Genomic DNA, 21,327 nt, shown 5'->3' on the forward strand with positions numbered 1-21,327 from the left:
GCAGGGACTGTACGATTTGCCTGGGCAGGCCTAGACCTAAATTGAGGGCAATATGCTGGGATCTGGGCCTGTGAAGGTCTCAGATATGAGGGCTGCTTAGTTGGAGATAATAACTCTTGGAGCTCTTCAGGTGTTGGAGGCGGTGGCAGCCTGCTGAGAGAAATAATGAGAATTATGGTATTCAAGGGTAGATTGAGCTTGAGAGTCTCTCAGACTCCTTGATGCCTAATGGTATGTAGCAGTACCAGGGTTTGATAACTTACAGCCTCTATACACTTCCTAAGGTCTGCCGCAGGTTCAGGCCAGGGTGGAGGTTAAGGGAACATCTTTATCATCAGCTGAATTAGCTGGCTTATACTGATCGATGTGGCAGGAAGAACTGGTATGCCTTTTAGCGGTAGGATTCTTGCGACTGAAGCAGTTTGGCATTCTCTATACGGATGGCTTGGAGATTATTATAGTGCTCAGGTGCAGGATAACTGTTCCACTGGGCTGAGGAGGATGATTGAGGTAGGTGTTTGCTGTACTCTGAATAGCTGAAGCTTGGTGATGCCACACATGAGTCTGTGTGATGAGCTGCATTGCCATGGAGATTGTCAGTATAGTTCCATAATGACTGGAGAGGTGTCACATGGCTGGGTGTCTCCCAGGGAGGTAATATAACATTTCCAGTCACAGGTCTGCCCCCGACATGATGCACTTCATAATCCTGGAGTCAAACTGGTGGTCGTATTTGGCGCTTGGGACTGGTTGCTCCCCTATTCTCTTCATCTAGCTCGAAGGACCAATTTGTTGGAGAGGCTATTGGACTATTAGGTTCTCACTCTACTTCTATTAGCAGTAAACACCCCTGTGTGCCGGTCAGGACACGAATAATGAGGAGAAGGGAGCTTCCTTTCCAAAGTGTATTAAAATCACGGAAGATTCACAGTTTTATGGTCATGTACTAACCCTTTGAACCACCAAATCACCAACGACATCCAGATAACAGGTAGAGAAAACTTTCATCCGCACCACTGCACTCCTCTCCATATAACACAATGGCTCAGCCAAAAGCAAACTAACGCAATGGTGCCTTCTACAGGAAGGGTAAGGAATTGCAACTCTTATCATAATAAAAGTTTCTTATTTGGAGAGCCTTTTATACAAAACTGTTTCTTGTCAGTGGTTACTGTACTCCCCATCAAATGGATGTATTTACTGTTAGCCATGCAACAATATTTCACTAAGCATAATGCCTTCGTTGATGGATTTTGCAATTGGAAACATTCGGAGAGGATTGGGGAACATGAGAGTGTTTAAGTTTGAGCATAGGGCTTGTATGCAAATGTTTCATCGGCGCTCAAAGGGCAAAGAAACAATTAACTCCGATTTAATTAAACAAATGGACTATGGAAGCCAAGCGGCGGTTGGATACTGGGACTGACAGCGGTACGAACATTCATGAAGAGCAGGAGCGTTGCAAGCAACGATGAGCGGATTTCTTCCGCTCCAGTGGAAACGTACCATAAGCCTCGTTCACAATGTCATATATTTGTCGCTTGGAGCACTAAAAATGCTGGGTGGAATTTTTACCCAACCATAAGGTTGCTTGAGTTGGGCTAATTGTATTGGGCAATTTACTCTAACCCTAACTGTTGGGTTGTGATGCTTATGTAATGTTCTTCACGTGTTTCCCGCTCAGAGCTCCCTATTGCAAAAGCCAACAACAATTGAGACTTCACATAAATTAATTTTGCAGAGTAATAATGGAACAGTAGAATTCATTTTTCATTTTTTTAACAATGTAGGTGATTAAATTTGAATCAGAATGAGCTTTATTGCCAAGTATGCTTACACATACAAGGAATTTGTCTCGGTGACAGAAGCTATAATAATAAAAAATATAAAAAATTAAAATTGAATAGAAAATAAATTATATATAGAATACACAATAAGACTATATATATAGAATTGGGGGGGGCAACCTATAATCCTCTCAGCAGTCCGAACTGTCCTTTGTAGTCTTCTTATATCCGATTTCGTAGCTGCACGTAAACAATTGTAGAAGCAATAACCTTGATACACAAGAATAACACATTATAATAATCTATCTCTGCCCAGATGTAAACCTCTTACTTGAATCGCGGGCAGAATGTGTGTTCATCCATCGTTTGACTCCGCCTCTTTTCCTTGAAGCTCCGGTGATGACGGGAGGCCGTTTCCTCGCTCTGTCTGTGGGCGGTATGGCGGCTGATTATTGGTGAATTGCCGGAGAATTCAGCGAAGTCAAGAATATTTATTTAATATATTAAAAATATCTTTATTCACTTCTGCAGGCAAATGGGTGAAGATGTGGATTGCTCGGTGGTCTCCTTCAGATCCGTTAGTGTGCTCGGTGGAACACAGAGTAATCTCAACTCATCCAGCGAGTTTGTATGGCCAAAGTTTCAAGTACGTACGTTACTTCCTTGGGCAATGAGGCTACACCTGGGAGCAGCAGAGCTGCAACTTAACACAGCACATACTGACGCTGGAAGCAATGCCCAGAAAGATCTCTGAGGAGTTTATACTCCCGATACGTCATGGTTGAGGTGCATGTTCTGTCGTGCTCCTCATCCAATAAGAGTTGAGAGACCGATCCTTCAGAATTTCACACATAGGTGTAAAGTGGGCAAGGCTTCATGGGATCTGTAGTCTGTTTTGGACTCCCTTTGTTTGATTTTGTCACGAATGTTGTAGTTAGGCTTTATGACTGTATGTAGGCTTCAGTCAGGATTTACTGTATGTAGGCCTGCCTTTGTCTTATATCTGAGTACATGAGGCCCAACGTGAGTCAGTTGCTCTGTGACATATCTATAGTTTTATAAGGTACACTTATGTGCAAAGCTGTCTTTTTGTCAGTCATGGATAATACAAAACATGTATGTGTGCTCAAGTTAAGTGTATTATATCATATGTTCATCTGTTTCATATACAGACCCTTTTGTCTCATGTTAAATGCTTTTTTTCTGAGATAAAACTCACAGCTCTGCCTCTTTGTCCATCTTCCTACAGACAGGGTGTAGAATAACAGCTAATGGATAATTTTGTCCAGGAGAAGCTGAAAGAATGGAACTTGGAAGTCCTGATACCAAGCTTTAAAGGTAAATTTTATTTTATCTAGATAAAATGAAAATGCAATTCTCTATATCTATCTTGTAATATCCAGAGTAATCTGTGAGATTTATAATGAGGCATATCAAAGCATTTTGTTTTCTGATCCTCTTTTCATTGTAACCCATTGCGCTCTGGGTAAGCCAGTTTTCAAAAGTGCCATACTGCGCTCTGACCCTAGCCCTAAAACACTGGGTGAAAAAAACAGGACATTGAAAAACCAAAAATGCAGTATACAATAAATGATATGTTGCAATGCTTTCCTGAAATTTAAATACATTCCTCTCTTCTCATCTCTTCTCTCTTCCTCACTTTACATATGAACACATTGATAAAGAAACTCTCCTGCTGCTTGATGAAATCTCACTCGAAACAATGATACCAAAACTAGGCCTATGTCTGAAATTTAAAAAGCACCTGAGAGAGCTGCTTGTTGTGAGTGAAGAAGTTTACTTTTAAGATGGGATATATCTGCTTTAAGTGCAAAAAGACTGTTGGGACCAATGTTTGCTTTTTGTTTTCTCACCTAACCGCGCGTTCAGACCAGAGGCGGCGAGAGCATCAAAATTCGCTCTGGCTGCCCTGCCAACAACGCTATCGAAAATTCATGGACGCTCTGACATATTTGAAATAGGCGGCAATGTTCGTTGAGAATGCTTGGTTTTACCGTCTCATCTCAAGATTTATATGGCAGGGTAGGAGACCCAGAGTCAGATATAAAGTCTTACAATTGGCAAAAACGAAAGGGGGTCTAGGCGTACCCAACTTGAAGCATTACTGGTTAACGTCACAATTACGTGCAATGATAGTATGGTTATCAGATGACACAAATACAAGATGGCTCAGTATGGAAAAAAGTTACAGTCCTGATATGCCTTTGTCAGTGATCCCCTTTAATAGGATTAAATCCACCAGAGATCTTGTGGGAGAATGGTCGAACACAACATGTGTAGCTTGAAAGGAATTACAACAAATGTTTAAGTGGATAGGTGATCTTTCCGTTTTGAATTCAATTACATACATTAGAGATTTTCATCCCTTGAGACTAGATACAGGATTCAAAAATTGGAAACTTTTGAACCTTCATTATGTACACCAATTATTTAGTAATAACAACTTCAAATCATTCGAACAACTGAGAACAGATTTTAAATGACCAAGAACAGATTTTTTCAGGTACCTACAATTAAGGAGCTTCATACTCAAGCACACAAACTGGAACAGATTGATAGAGCCCTCCCTCTTAGAACAGTATTTATAAAAAATTCAGGGTGGAGAACATATGAGGAAACCAATAACCAATGTGTATAAAATGATTGCTTCAATGACAAAAGATAATTCATTTTATGCGAAAGACATGTGGATTAGGGAGCTACGGCTCGAAATAAGTGAGGAAGTTTGGTTGGAGATATGTACTCAGGCTCACAAAGTCACGAACGCCGATTTGTGTAAGGAATTTCAATGGAAGATAAATAACAGATATTTCTGAACACCACAAGTTGTGGCTAAAATGAATCTGAATCAATCAAGTCAATGTTGGAGGGGGTGTGGAGAGATAATGGCTACTCAGTCACATATTTTTTGGCAATGCCCATTGTTAGATAACTTTTGGAAATCCATTTTTACATATATTAATAAAGTATTGAATGTTGAACTGATAAGTGACCCTCTGATAGCAATTCTAGGGATGAAACCAGTTGTGATTCACAGTAGGAAAAATATGTATTTATTACAGATATTACTGGTAGCAGCAAAGAAAACAATTACAATAAAATGGCTTAAAAAGGAGTCGCCAAACCAAGCTGAATGGTTAACAATTTTAAGAAATATTTACACTATGGAAAAAATTACATATTCGTTGAGATTACAGAGGGAACTTTTTATTGAAAGATGGACACCGCTAATGATGGTGATAGAGGACCATTAGAACTAACTCTGTTTATATCTGCCAGGGGAATTTGTATACAACCCATGTTTTATTTTAAGTTGATGTTTGTGCTGATCATATTGTTTATTTTAAAGGTTGTTAATTAATTTTTATTTCTTCTTTTCCTTGTACTTTTGGGCATATTCTCCTGTGAACTTGACCATATACGTAAGAGTGTGTGAATGTTATGACCCCCTGTACAGGATATTGTTCCTGAGTGGAAGTAATTGCTGTAAAAGGGAATCTGAAGAATATTCAAAATAAAAAATAAGTAACAAAAAAAAAAGAATGCTTGGTTTTGTGAACTATATTTAAAGGGGCCACAAAACATCCAGACATGTCGACCGGTATCTTTTTGACGACATATCACAAGTATCATATATCCTCATGAAATATTTGAATATATTATTAGATAATATAATATAAACCATAATATCCACTTCATCGACTCACCTGGCACACCAACAATTTCAGACACCTTTGTCCACGCATCGTTTTTTAATTTTATTTATATACCTGTAAGCAAACAGGGACAGATCAAATATTACGGGAAAACCCGCCACGGCAATAATCAGTTTCTCCTCCATTTTGTCTTCAGAACTAATGTTTGGTGGGAACCAAAGTTTACACTGTTGTGCTCTCTAGACTTCGCAAGCTCATTACCATAATGTTGGCTGCACTTGAACTTTCCTCTGAAGCCCACGCCACCCAAGACTTTCCGCGGCACTTCTCGTCGCCGAGAGACACTGGCTGTCATAAAAAATGTATGACTTCCGGTCTATTTGACACTCTCGACGCCTCTGGTCTGAACGCACCATAAGGAGAATGCATAATGTACACAGTTCATCAAGTTATTTTAAGTGTGGCCAAGCTGGGTGTCACAGGACATTTAATTACACCAGATCATTTAAGCGACACCTGCTCCAACACCATGTAGAGGCTGAAGCAGAAGAATCAATTCAGCTAACACACCTGCCTGGGAGATCGACTGACAGCAGACCTCTGATTTCTGACAGTCAGCCCTATGAGGAGGAAGACAATGCTGCTAATGATGACATGGGATGGATGAGTTAGAGCAGAACACTATCACAGACAGAGTGGCCTTGTTTTTTAGCAAAGCTGAGGGCAAAATCATCTATGACTTTATCTACTATCTACTTTGTTGTTCAGCAAACATCTATTTTGGTCTTTGATATCGTTGGTGGTTTTCAAAGACAGACCATGTTATTCTTACAAAGGATTGGCCAAAGTGAGACTAATGATGGCCAACAGCTGAATCAGCATTTTGCAAATGCAGCTAAACCTTTTCAGTGCTTGGAGACTGAACACAAGCAAATTAAATACTTGACCCTAACAGGGTACCTAGTTCAGCCAGTGGAGCAGCCTCTCCCTGGTGTCTCAGGGACAGGGACTACAACAGGTGGCAGTGTAGGATACTTTCCAAAGGATTCCTTTGCGTCCATTACTGATACTCATTTCTGAGATTCCAAGGACAATGGAGAAGATAATGGAGTGGAAAAGGAAGCTTATTGACTCGAACAGTCTGGATGACACCCCTGTGTTGAAAACAAGTTTTCCCACTGAGCCCTCTCTTCCTCTTCTGTTGTAATAATGATGACTGTGAAATGGTTAATCCACTTGGCTCCAAGACCTCAGTCCACAAGTTGGGAATCATCTATTTCACTATTAAATGTCTTCCTCCAGAGTGCCTTTCAACTCTTGATTTTCATTTTCTTTTGGCAGTGTATAAGGCAGATGATGCCAAAACCTATGGTATAGATGCTGTCCTGAAGTCAATTGTTGATGATATCAATGACGTGGTTGTCCAAATTTGTGTGGGATAATTTGGGGCTAAATGCAATCCTTGTCTACACAGAGAGCTTCTCTGAGAACAGCGTTTGCCGCTGGTGCAATGTGAAGAAACCAGTAATGCGAGCACAAAATATAGAAGACCTTCACTACTTAGGAATAAGGACAAGCATCTTTCAGATCTGGTGCAAAGTAATCCAACAGAAACTGGTCTAAAAAGACAGAGCATTTTGAACAACCTGCAATACTTCCATGTGACAGACAGTGTAGCACCAGATGTCATGCACAATATCCTAGAAAGGGTAGGTGTATATGAAACTAAATTGGTGCTAGGCTTTCTTATCTCACAGAAGTTAATAACCTTAGACCAGGTTAATTATCGAATTACAAGTTATGATTATGGCTTCTCTGACAGTGCCAACAATCCATCCGCATTCTGACCCCATGAACTAAAAACACCTGACAGTGCCATGAGGCAGACAGCAGCACAAATGTGATGCCTGTTAAGGCTAGTACATTTGATAATAGGGAATCTCATTCCTGAGGGGAACAAACACTGGGAGCTCCTGCTGCTTTTATTGACCAGCATGGAATAAATTTTTTCTCCAGCCTTAACAGAAGAATCAGTGATATTTCTCAGATGTCTCATTGATGAGCAACACAGTCTCTTCCTAGAACTGTTCCCTGACATCTTAAGCCAAAGCATAATTTAATGTTACATTATCCTGGTGCCATAAGGAGACTGGGCCCTCTGGTGCACTATTTGTCTATGCGTTTTGAGGCCAAGCATGGCTTTTTTTAAAAGGCTTGCCCATGTCACATGCAACTTCCGCAACATTTGTAAAACAATGGCCTTCAGACATCAGATGTTGCTGTGTTACAATGTTTTGTCTGATAACATGTTTACACATCACAAAGAAGTTGGTCCTGGTTGCAGCACTACACTTTCTTCCAATGAGGAATTTGATCAAGTCCGGCACAGATTTGAGCATACTCCATTATTGACTGTAGTGTACATACACTCTTGGGTGAAGTGGAAAGGGAAAGAATATCGGCCAGAGATAACTCTCCTTGTGTCTCATTCTTCAGATGGTCAACCTCAGTTTGGAACAATCCAGAGGATTATGGTTTTCGAGTCTGCCATCAAGTTCATTGTTAGGAAATGGGACACAGTAGGATTTGAAAGACACTATTTTGCATGCTGTGTCTCTCCCAGTACTGCCACTGACTCTGTTGATGTTGACTCCATTGATGATTATCATCCTCTACATGTTGTGAGGTCATACAAGGAAGGGGACAACAATCACTATGTGTCGATGTGCTACCGGCTGTTTTAAATGTCCCCTTTTCAACATAAACTCCCAGGTTCCAGGATTTTCTGGAGATGCAAGTTTTTTTATTGAATAAAACTATCTGTGATTCACCTTTGTGTTTGTGTGTTAGATAATTTTGTCATCCAATGTATTTAATTTATTTTCTTGATCTGCAAGAAAGAAATGGCACAGAGACCCAGTGCTATCAAATCCTTCTTCAACGTTTATTGTTCAGCACTTCATTATATGGTCCAGAAACACCACATTCCATTGGACCCCTACCAATGAAATAGTTATTTACCTTATATGGGGGTGACATACATGTTTGTGCTACGTGTGAAACGTGAGAGTACAGAGACAGGAAACACATACCTATAGAAACAACCTATTCTTGCAAGGGGCAGCTGTGCTTTGTGATGACAGCAAGCTACATCACCCAGAGAAGTTGTTGAGAGGCCTTAATTATTTCACATTGCCCACTTTGATCCTGAAAGGATCATGTAGCCTTCTCAACCAACTTCAGTAGGCTATCAGGTATACGTACATAATGGACATGGTGATATTATGCCTGTTTATCATCACATTCAACTTTTGCATTAGTAATTAGTAAAAGTAACATATGTAGAATGCATACAGCAATCGATATAATGGAGGACATCCAGGGCACGAACCACCCAAACATATTGAAAAATGTCCACATATTCCCTGATCTTCGACGTTATCTGCTTATTTAATACCTCTTGGTTGTCCATCACTGTCTATGGCTAAGGTTACATGGTGAAAGTTTACATTTATCACACAAATCTGAAACATCGGGATATATTTTAGAAAGTTTTTTCTTCGAGAGTTGAGCTCTGTAAATCGTTTTAAATTGTATAAAGCTAAGTCTAGCACACGAAGTGGTGGTACATACATTGTCTAATACTCTACTCCAGTAGTCATCCTCAAACTCTTAAGTCAAGTTCCTCTTCCCAAGCCCTGATTGCTTTAATACTGTGAGAATTATCCTTTGACAAGATAACTGCATATTTGTTTCAGATAATCCCACCCATATGAGGATTCAGTTTAAATGCCTCTTCCCATGTAGACTTTGAAGGAAGAGAAGGAAACACAGAGGAGGCACAGTGCCTAATTTGAAAATAACGAAACAGGTGAGAGGGAAGCAGATTTAATGATGATGACAAGGTGAGAGAAGAGAACCCCATAGCAGGGAGAGATGTTGAAATACAGCCCTTAGCTTCAAAGTGGCACCATGGCAAAGAGGAGGCCTGAACCCAAAACACCGATTTCTGAATATTTACCGCTCAATAATAATACATAAAGTTGGGCAAGGAAAGCCCTCCACTTAGTCAACCTTTTTGGAGCAAAATTTTGAAAATTCTAGGAGATTTTCCTGCCCATATGAAAGAGGAGATTAATTGGTCTATGTTCCTGAAGAAAGACTTGGGTAGAAACAGAGGTATAGCTTGCAAGAGGTAAAGACATTTTGGGAGAATGTTCATTTTTACAGCGTTTATCCTACATAATGGAGATAATGGAAGAGCTGTCCATCTTAAAAAGGCTGACTTCATGTATGAAATTAAAGGCGTAAAATTTGCTGTCTTTAAGGCAGAATAAGAAAGGGTACCATTACCACCCAAGATACTTGAATTTAGAACTTTCCAATTGGAAAGGTATGTCCTTCTGTTTTAGTTTTTGACCAGCTAACAGTCACTCTTCTGCAAGTTCAGTTTATACCCAGAAAATTTCCCAAAATCGTCTAATAGACGTATTATTTCAGGAATAGATGCAATTGGATGGGTAACGTAGAGTAATAAGTCATCATTATAATTTATGTTCAATTCCCTTAGTGTTATACCCTGAAATACAGGAAGTGTTCTAAGCATTATTGAAAGGGGCTCAATAGCTATGGCAAAAAGTAATGAGGATAGGGGGCATCTCTGGTGCGTACCCCTTGATAAAGTAAAATATTCAGATTTAACATTGTTAGTATAAACTGAAGCTTGAGGGTCAGCATATAATAAATGTACCCATGAAATCAATCCCTCCCCAAAACCAAACTCCTCCAGTACCCTAAAAAGATAAACCCATTCTATCCTATCAAATGCCTTTTCAGCATCCAACGAAATGATAACCTCAGAGGAGCTACTGTTTTGTCTTGAGTATAACATATTAAAAAGCATACATATATTAGAAAAAGAATACCGTCCTTTTATAAATCCAGTTTGTTCCTCTGAGATAATACTAGGAAGTATTGCCTCTAAACGAGAGGCCAAAAGTTTGGCTAAAGTTTTAACATCAACATTGAGGAGGCTAATAGGTCTGTATGAGTTACATAATGTTGGGTCCTTCCCATCTTTAAGCAATAGGGTTATAGATGCTTGTCTCACTGTTGGGGGCATCGCAGCTAGCTCTAAAGATTCCTCAAATACAGACAAAAGAAGTGGGGCCAATTGAAATTGAAATTTCATATAAAATTCGGAAGGCAGCCCGTCTGGGCCAGGGGATTTCTTAGATCGCAACCAATTAATTAACTTAATAATCTCCTCTAAGGTAATGGATCTATCAAGTTCAGATGCTAAAAGATAATCAACCATAGGGAAGTTAATACGCCCAAGAAAATGGTTAATTTCCTCTGATTGGTCAGAAGCCTCAGTTTTGTACAGAGAGGAGTAAAAGTTTTTAAGAGTCGAATTAATCTCTACAGGATCTGAGGTTAGTGCACCACCAGGTTGCGCAATTTGAGTAATAAGACACAAAGCCGCTCGGCTGCGCAGCTGGTGGGCCAGAAGTCGACCAACCTTATCCCTATATTCGTACTAATTGCCACGCATGTGTAACAAAAGTCTCTCTACCTCACATGTGGATAACAGATTGAATTCTGCCTGCAAATTAAGTCTTTGTATATGTAGCTCAGCATATCGAATATCTAGAGCTTGAATATTATCAGATAACTTTTTAATCCTATTCCTTCATTCTTTATTAACATAAGCAGAGTAAGATATTATCTGTCCTCTTAAAAAAGCCTTCAAAGTTTCCCAAAGTAAGGAATAAGAGATTGAATTGGTCTGATTAGTAAAGAGAAAATCATCTATTGAATTAGAAATATATTCACAAAATGCTGAATCAGATAGAAGCAAGGAATTGAACCTCCAGGGTGGTCGAAAAGTGCAATTTGAAAATAAAAGAATGTCAAGACTTAGAGGGGCGTGGTCTGAAATAACAATGGGCTGATATTCAGAGTTTACAATCTGAGGAATTAGAGAACTATTGATAAAAATGTATCTATACGAGAGAAAGATTGATGGACATGCGAATAGAATGAATATTTTCTCGCTGTGGGATTAAAGTGTCTCCATGGGTCAATGTAACCATTCTGAACCATAAACTCATTGACATGGCAGAGGAAACTTTCATAACAGTACTTGATTTATCCAAATCTGGATCAATAACACAGTTTTAATCTCCTCCAAATATCAAAAGATGTGTGTTTAGAGCTGGGATATTTGACAACAAATTCTGAGCAAAAAGGGTATTATCAAAATTTGGGGCATATACATTTACCAAAACTACTGGTGTTTGTGAAATTTCCCCTTTCACAATTACATATCTACCATTCACATCCGAAATAACATTGTCAATAGAGAAAGGCACAGTCTTATTAATGAAAATGGCAACTCCTCTAGACCTGGAATCAAAGTTGGAATGAAACAAATGTGATGTCCAGCGAGCTTGGAGTCTGCATTGATCTTTGAGGTGCAGATGAGTTTCCTGGAGGAATACAATGTCCGGTTTTTGCCGTTTTAAATGTGTCATAATTTGAGATTTTTTAGAGGGACCATTCAGTCCTTTCACATTCCAACTCAGGAATCTAATTGAGCTTCTGGTATTGTCCATCAAGTTAGGTTAATATATATGTAGAGAGGAGGCCACAAGCGAAGGGGTGAAGAGAAAAAAAACACAAAAAAAACCCTGAACATCACTCAATTTCTTATCTCCATTCCCAAACAATGGAGGCAGAACACCAAAACTCTGGAACATCCGATATTTGTAAACCATTTATATTCACATCTATGTCGAACGAAGTCACTCCCGAACATATGTAGTAACATAGTGAATATTCAATTCAGGCGACATAAAAACATATATTGTCAAAACACCCTCGGTTAATAGTTATCATTTATCTGAGTACAATTGTTTATAAAATTGTGTCCTTTGCACAATTAACACTGCAGGATACTTAGGTGAAGGTGCAGGGCCAATACGATGCATTCAATCCAGCAGCGGAGGAGTTGGAAAGATTTCTGATCAGAGCACATCCTAGAAAAATTGCGACATGAAGGTAACCGGATCGCTCCCTTTTGTTCGCTCAGGTATGCCGATGACCCAAAGATTGCAATGCCGAGAGCGTGACTCCAAGTCCTCCACTTTGTCGGTGAGTTGTTTGTTTGCCGAATTCAACTTTAGCACCGTCTGTTCCAGTGCTACAATGCGGTCGCTGTAGTCGCTCAAGTGCTGATTAAGATCGTCAATCCGCCGTCCTTGTGACTCAATGCTCGATTTAAAAGTCTCAAAAGATGCAACAATTGGGGCAAGAGTGGAGTCAATAGCTGCTTTTACCTGTTGTGCAATGGTAGATGATAGCTCGGAGATCAGATTGACACAGAGATTTTCCAGATCCAGCGGCAGCTTGTCGCCATGACCCTCTATCGCGGAAGTTTCCGTTGCCTTTCAGAAGCCATAAATCTTTCCAAGCAACAATCTTAGAGTAATTAAAAAAAAGAAATCACCAGGTGTATTAAAAGCTTCAAGTAGCCTGAAAGATATAACTGTAAGTTAAAATGCTCGGGAGCCTACTTCACACGCGTTTTCTCTCTCAAATGCTCAACCGGAAGTCACCATTTAATATTTTAATGAGGGAATCCACATATTCTGCAATCACCACATCCTTATCACTTGTGGAGTGATAGAGAACCAGCGCGGCCTTTGACCCAAGAGGTTGGGAAAGGCCTACCCATTAGTATTTCAAATGGAGAGAGTTTAATAACAGAGAATGGTGACATTCTGAGCTCAGTCAGCCAATTCTCTGTATTATTTATTTAGCCAAATTATAGGCCCATGATCATGAGCAATAGTTTGTTATTCTTGCATGGCAGCATATATGTAAAATCTATTTGCAGGTGTTGGAATGGCAGTTCCGGGTGTGGTAATGAGTCGTGCTTCGTAGGCTTGTGTCTGTTGGTCTGTGCGCACGTTAGACATGAGTCCAGGATTAATTTTACTGCATTTTGTACCCCATTTATGCAATAAGTTTGTTTTATTGACTGGATAACTTTTTCTTTTGAAACGTGCAAAATACTGTGATAATGTCGACCAAGTATTACTATTGCGGTCTTTGGCAGAGCCAGACACCCTTGTTTATCCCTTAACAAATTATTCTGGTCTGGTTTCACTTAATTTGAGGCCCAATGTTGTCAGATTCAGATGGATTTGCCTGTAACAATTTGTCAGTGTTTTTTTACCAGTGTTGATTGTATCATGGAAAAATGTTGTCTGAGTTGTCTGTGTATATATCGATTGATTTAACTTTAGCCAAATGGCATGCTCTGATCAACACAAACAACTCAGCAGCTTGTGCAGATTTATATGGGAGTGAATAAGCTTCAATAATTCGATTCGGAAGTTCCGTTACACCATAACCAAACCAGTATACGGAATAATTTGACTTGGAGCAGGACCCGTCAAGTCAATGTTCAATGTTCCAATGGTCCCCCCTCCTCCAGGGCAGATGATGAAACATCCAGCCTGCATAAAGTATATATTTTCAGGCGATCGATGCAATCATGTGAATCATTGTAAAATTAATCTTTAGTCAGTAATTTGTAATGATAATGTCGGGCGTGTACATAAGAGGTTGGTTTATTTGTCAGATTAGCAGTAGCTAATAAAATAACTTCATACCCCGATCAACGTTGTGCTGTAATGTGGTAATGTTGTGCATGATTGTTCATACCTGGTGAGAGGTGTGCTTAACTAATGGATGTGAGAGAACAATATGTTCTGCATGTTGTACCATCAACGCCACAGCAGTCACTGCTCGCAAACATGCAGGGAGGCCTTTGGCGACTGCCTACAAGTACGCCACTGGTCTATAGTTTCACCCATTGCAGTTTTCTTTGATGCCTTGAAGCCAGCCTTCACTAATACATTGCACACAATAGTTGAAGTGGCTGTGCATGACTTGATGTCCGGGCCAGAAAGTAGGATGTCGTCAGCATATTGCAATAGACAGGTGGCAGCTTGGTGTCCTTCAAAGTAGTGCACTACAGCAGAGAACACAGCAGGCGAGTCTCTAAATTCCTGGGGCATTCTGTTACTGTTGGCCTCCATATGTGAATGCGAATAGGGGCTGCGTAACAGGCATGAATGACACTGAAGAATGCAGAACACAAATTAATAATAGTAAAATGAGTGTGGTCTGCTGGAATTTAGTTAATAGTTGTGCACACATCCGGCACCACTGGTGAGTGAATGAGTTTCAAAATACCTTGTTTCAGACACTGTATTAATACCTTTTGATACCGTTTTTTTTTTTTGACTGAGGATACTGTTTGCAGTATACTGACAAGTTAGAGTGGAGTTTGGCAACATGTGGTCTTACGTCAATGAGGCCCGCCTCATCTTTGTGGGCGGCCCATAGCGCTGGGTCGACGTTGAGCATTTCCTGTTCCGCAGCAGAAGTGTTGACAGACGTTGAGCTGCAAACTTCTCTGCAATGTCCTGTATACACAGACTGACAATATACTGAGGGAAACAGCAATTGTAATGAGTTTGAATCAAAAGTTATTTTTGCCCCAGTTTTATGCATTGGATCACAGACTAGTAGGCAGAACAGAGAGTGAGGCAAAATTACAAAATCATGCATTTTAAACAAGTTTAGGTTATCTATGGAAGTGGAGCGTAGTTCTAGTGGGAAGACCAGCAGGTGTACATCACATCATTAGCTGGGTAACTCCTAGCCAATCGCACGTAAGCCAATGCTTTATAAATCCGCTCACAATCTATCACATTGCAGTTTCGGTGTGCTAACACTGCAACTAGACGCACTTTAACTTCTCCAGACCACATGATAACCAGTGCACAGCACATCTCTGGAAACCCGCCTTCCCTTTCCAACGACGTTGTCACTTCATCTGAACTTCTGCCAACATCAAACCCATGGGGAGTAAACAACCAGCAAACCCGGATCTTCACCCATATCTCATTCACTCAGGAGATCTCTCTCAATCGCATTGCACAACCCGGCGCGAAAGGAGCGCGCATCCCGTGAATCCTGCAAAATCATCGGCTCAGGCAGCAGCCGGCTTCCATCAGAAATAAGCCATTCAAATAAGTCATTTTCATATCCATCAAATGCATTCAGATCTAGTCATGGGTCTAGACCTTCCGTTGCCATGCTACCTGTTCATCACAAAGTTGCAACGCTGCCTGTTCATCATAACGCATTCGCATAAACATCAAAAGCCAGTATTTCATGTCAACAGCGCATTCACTCTCATAGCATGGCAGGCAATCGCGTAATCTCATGAGGGCAACTCGGTCAAGGTTCATTCACTTGTCATTCACCGTCTGCATGCCCGAGCGTTCCCCATCGGGGAATTAAGATAATTATTCAGGCATATCATCATGTACAGTCAACGCTTATCATACGGGCCTCATTACTTCATTCAGTAAGATTCCCCCCCTTCCCGAGCACAAACCATGCAAATTACATACCCAACTTAAATGGATGTATCTACTGGCTCCCCTGGAGTATGGACACAGTTGTAGTATCTTTTGAAAGAAGACACTTTGGGCTTCAGAATTAATATATGTTGTTATTTTAAAGCAAAAAACTACAATCTCAAAAAAAAAAAAAAAAAAAGTTTTGGACTTTGAGATGGGCTCATTCTGTTTAGAAGACTTCATATATAAGATAATATACAGTTTTACAACAGGAATGCTGCTCAGATTGCAAAGTCTGTCGAAGAACGACGATGTAGTGTAATTCTTCCAGGCGAGATCTCATGTAAACATGGAGAACATATCAAGATTTATAATTGCGTACAAAAGTGCTACTGGACGTTATAGAATGAACTCTGACACGGACAATTGACCCAAGCAGGCTGAACTGGATTCATCTGGCGATCGCTATTTCATAATAAGGTATGAAGTCCCGTTTTTGATATTGCATGTTGTCATCTGCACTTCCGGCACAAATAAACAAATTGCTGTTTCTGGAGGACTGCTATCATGCAACAGAGATCGGATATCAACGTCGAACATTTAGACCTTCGAAAAGACGTATAATCTGTTAACATTAATCGCATATCCATGCATGCATATATCAGAATGCAAATATATTAAACGTAAGCAGAGTAACGTCACTCCCGAGTGCAATCAAATACGTATCAACGGGTTAATATATCCTTCACCAAGCCTTGTGAAAGAATTTACTTAGTTCGGTACAACATTCGATGAGGTTCCCAGAGCGCCTTCAAGGGCGCATTTACGCGATCCATAAAACGCAGCATTTTCTTACTCCAGACGTACTTCCATGTTCTCATCGCTAGCACCACCATTGCGGCGCGCCTATCTGACACCTAGCAGTAGGCTCCGCACCGCTTCCCCTATTCAACAGATTATCTACCACCAGCGTAAGGCATTTCGCTATGATCAGGTCATACAGTGAGTAATTCCCATCTCATGGCATACTTCCAGTTTATTATCATTCAGGCATCATCAAAGAGCAGAAATTCGTTGGCATGTCTTCAGAAATCGTTCACTCATCGTGGTCAGACCACTACAGCAACAACTAATCAGAACCAATATGATCGGCAGCGTAAATGCCGGAATTCAGCCATACATGTTTAGGCGTGCGTGTATCTGGTCTCCGGAATATGTCAGAGACAATGGTAACTTGGCACATCAGCCGTCGAATCAGCTATCAAGCACATTCAGAAGGAGATTTGCAAATATTCACAAAATATAAAGTGCGATACTGCATCTTCAGGTCGTAAAGGTGGGACATGAACAGCCGGAACTGATCCATGCTCGAGAGAGAGAGAGAGAGAGAGAGAGGAGAGAAAAAAAAAACAACCCACAACAAGCCACGTCTCTAGAATTCTAGACATGGTTACATTCTCTAACCATGCAAGCTTCCCCCCCTAAAGAAACATGACAGGATCAGGTCTATTTTCACGTCGTTCCCTGGTCAGTTTGGGTCTCCTAAAGCAATCTCCAGCCCCATCAGGCCACCTCAATTTTGCCATGGTTATCATTCCTCAAGGCCACTCCGCCGTTTTTCCGCCTCCTCACACTAGCTCATTCCATAGACAGCCTCTCCTACCCACCAATCGATGATGGCTGGTGAGAATCTCCATATGAAACGGCCCTATTTCTCGGACATGGCTCCCTCCATAGGATTCAGGGGTTGCCGTCTAGGACCATGGTTCACAGGGGAATGGCCAGAATTATACGTTCTTCAATATATCTTCCTAAGCTCCAGACGCTCTCTTCCTAAGTAATCCCATTGCTAGATATTTCATAATTGAATGTATTTAACAAATGTTCTCGATCTACAATCCCAGTCTCGATGCGGCTCAGCGGAGGGGAGAAAGAAATGACACCGAGACCCATGCTTCAAATCCTTCCTCACCATTCGTACGAATTGGTTCTTTACCCTATATGGGGTAAAATATATGTTTGAGTTCAGAAATAGGAAATACATTCCCAGAACCACTGCAGCCTCGTTCCGTGATGACACAGCAAGCTACATCTACAAAAGAATTTTAAAATAGGCCTTTCTTATTCCACACCCATCATCATGGCCAGCATCATATGGGTTCCCTCCAGAAACTCAAACGCATCGTAGTCATGCGACAATTCCGCAGTCGTTACTACAATCAATAAAGTCCGGCCCTCCTCGAACCATCATGTCCCCTATTAGACGTCTGACATGGCAGAGCATTTCCTGTAACTTCATCATCCCAGCCAGACACATTCCCGGGTTTTTCAACATAGTCTCTGACACCCTCCCTCGCTTCGAATTCCACAGACCAGCTCGACGGGAACCCTTCGAGGTATAGTGGAATCTACAATGAAGATGCTCGGCCGCTGCTCTCCCCAATCGTACCTGAAATAGTCAACTTGACCCAAATCATCAAACAAGCTCAACTCCCCATCAGCCATAAGTTCTCATGCATATCTGGTGGTGGTTGGTGGTTCTTCCCCAGCTCATCCTTACCTACACAATGATTAAATTCAAGCAAGCTCACCGTTCACAAGGATAGCACATAACTATGTCCCTCCCTCCCCCTCGCCAGGCTTCCATAATCTCAAGCACAGTTCCTTCGCGACTGCTTTCCCATCGCAAAGGCTTCACACAACCATGCCAGAGGTATTGCAATTTTCTCTATTTTTGGGGGTAGGCTCCTCACCCCTGCCTCCTATCTCCGGCAGGACATGACGGTTCCGGGTACAACTCCCTCGGACTGCTGGACGGGGCCTACACCAAAGAGAGAGACATCACCTCCCGTTTCACATCTATCAAATAAATGGCATCTTAAACTTCACTCAAGCCTGCGTGTCTTCCCGATAGAAATGGAAGTGGAGCGTAGTTCTAGAGGGAAGACCAGCAGGTGTACATCACATCATTAGCTGGGTAACTCCCAGCCAATCGCACGTAAGCCAATGCTTTATAAGTCCGCTCACAATCTATCACATTGCAGTTTCGGTGTGCTAACACTGCAACCTCCACCTCCCCACCACCACCAGTTGAGCCCTGTCCCGCAGGGGGGTAGGCTCCTCGCCCCTGCCTCCTATCTCCGGCAGGACATAACGGTTCCGGTTACAACTCCCTCGGACTGCCGGACGGGGCCTACGCCAAAGAGAGAGACATCACCTCCCGTTTTACATCTATCAAATAAATGGCATCTCAAACTTCACTCAAGCCTGCGTGTCTTCCCGATAGAAATAGATGTTACGGGTAATTTTTGTGTCATATGACACTTCACAGGAATGCCATTAATTCCCACAGAGTTTAGAGTGCGTCCCGTAATAGAGCCCTCATAGCAATTTGCTGTTAATGAACTTTTAGATGTGCCAGTATCGATGATAAAGGTATGCGGTTTTTATATGGTAATTCTTTGCGTATAGCCAGCGTCTCTGACAATGTTAGTGAAACAATTTTATATCCGTTTGGGCACTGGATAAAAGGAAATGCAGATGTTGTACTCTCACTCGTATATTTCTTTGACTCTGAATCAGATACGTCTGCGGCTGCAGCGAATGAGTTGCCTTTAAATTGTGTTAAGTCAGAATATATTAGTGTGCATGTTGTATTTTGGGTGTTAAGGGTTAAGGCTCTGTTCACGACAATATCATATTTAAGCGGCTTGTTCTGAAACAGAGACCGCTGCATGCATTTGATTAGTCTCTTTTCGTTCAGGACCTTTGTCCCAGAATGGTTTTATTTTTTTCCACACCTCGTATGACTCTTTTATGTATTTATAATCCCACTGAGGGTCCCCCTACCCTTTTTTAACCATAGATTTTGATTCGCTCATGAATAGATCAATAAATGAGCCATCTCTAGAATATGGATCTAATTGGTGTTTTTCCTTCTGACCATCCGGCCAGATTACTAATATAAGGTTCAGTATTGAAACCCTGATTATTGCGATAACGGGCGACTTATTTCCTGTCTCATAATGTCACCCTTTTAATAATACTACAAACAATTTCCTAATCGACACGGTTCATGCAGAACAATAATGCAGATCAAATTTTCTATATTCTCCATCTTTTCCTTAGGACAATTTCTGTCCTCTTCTTATTCATACCAGAATAAGGATACCCTTTAAACTACTGCTGTGGTCATGGGGTTTTTCCTATTTATAATAGGGTTGAACCTTCCTTCCTATTTATAATAAGGCAAAATCATCTCTTTGAAAAGGCCCCCGAGCAGAGTTATTAACAATATCGAGCCAAATTAAACTATTTTTTTATTCAGTCTCTCATCAGACAGGTTAATACTTGATAATTAAATCAGTCTTACCTGTCTGGAGAGATCCCGAACAAGCCCCCAAATCTGTTAGATAATTTTGTCATCCAATGTATTTAATAAATTTTCTTGATCTGCAATCCCCATCTCGATGTGGCTCAGCTGAGGGAAGAAAGAAATGACACAGAGACCCAATGCTATCAAATCCTTCTTCAACGTTTATTGTTCAGCACTTCGTTATATGGTCCAGAAAAACCACATTCCACTGGACCCCCCACCAATTAAATAGTTATTAACCTTATATGGGGGTGACATACATGTTTGAGCTACGTGTGAAACGTGAGAGTACAGAGACCGGAAACACATTCCTATAGAAACAACCTATTCTTGCAAGGGACAGCTGTGCTTTGTGATGACACAGCAAGCTACATCAACCAGAGAAGTAGTTGAGAGGATTTCATTATTTCACAGTGTGTGTGTGTGTTTTGCAATGCTCGGTGTACATATATGTAGCAGATGTTACAATACTACACTATTCACATATTAAGGTCATATCCAAGAATGATCAAATTTAGAATAAATGCTGTGTATATAAAAAATGCTACAATGTCATATTGTAGCTATATTTTTGTTACACAAAATGAAACAGTGTCCATAAAGATATTTTTTTACATGCACGTTTATATAAGCCAAGTTCAGAGCAGACCCAAAGTGGATCAACTACTGGACCTCCTGTGGACCAACAACGTGCAGCAGAAAATCGAATGCCAGTGGAGGAAGAGCCAACATTTGTATGTGTTTGTGCTCTAAACGTCAACTTAATTTACATAAAATGAAGTGCATTCAGGTGCAACACAGTTTAGTCACCCCTACAAAAACTAACCATGGTTTTACTAACTAATTTATACACTTATTTTATTAAGTGTTTGAATAAAAACTTGATGGTGAACATAATGCTTGGTCACCGTATTGTTTTCATAGAATAGCTTTTTTGGAATTATTTTTACATTGACTATTGAAATGCTTATTAGCAGCAAGAGGATAGACACAGGAACTATTTATTGTACTTTGTACTGGTAGCAGTCTTAGTCAATATTCTA

At 40.7% G+C, this 21,327-nt stretch overlaps 1 protein-coding gene across 3 annotated transcripts in view; it reads right to left on the minus strand.

Annotated features, from left to right (window-relative positions):
- The window catches only part of LOC127648811 (zinc finger protein 239-like), a 95,272-nt gene that overhangs the window by 31,642 nt on the left and 42,303 nt on the right, over positions 1–21,327 (minus strand). The window lies entirely within an intron of this gene.

This window comes from Xyrauchen texanus, chromosome 9 (assembly GCF_025860055.1).
Source record: "Xyrauchen texanus isolate HMW12.3.18 chromosome 9, RBS_HiC_50CHRs, whole genome shotgun sequence".
Classification (NCBI taxonomy): domain Eukaryota; kingdom Metazoa; phylum Chordata; class Actinopteri; order Cypriniformes; family Catostomidae; genus Xyrauchen; species Xyrauchen texanus.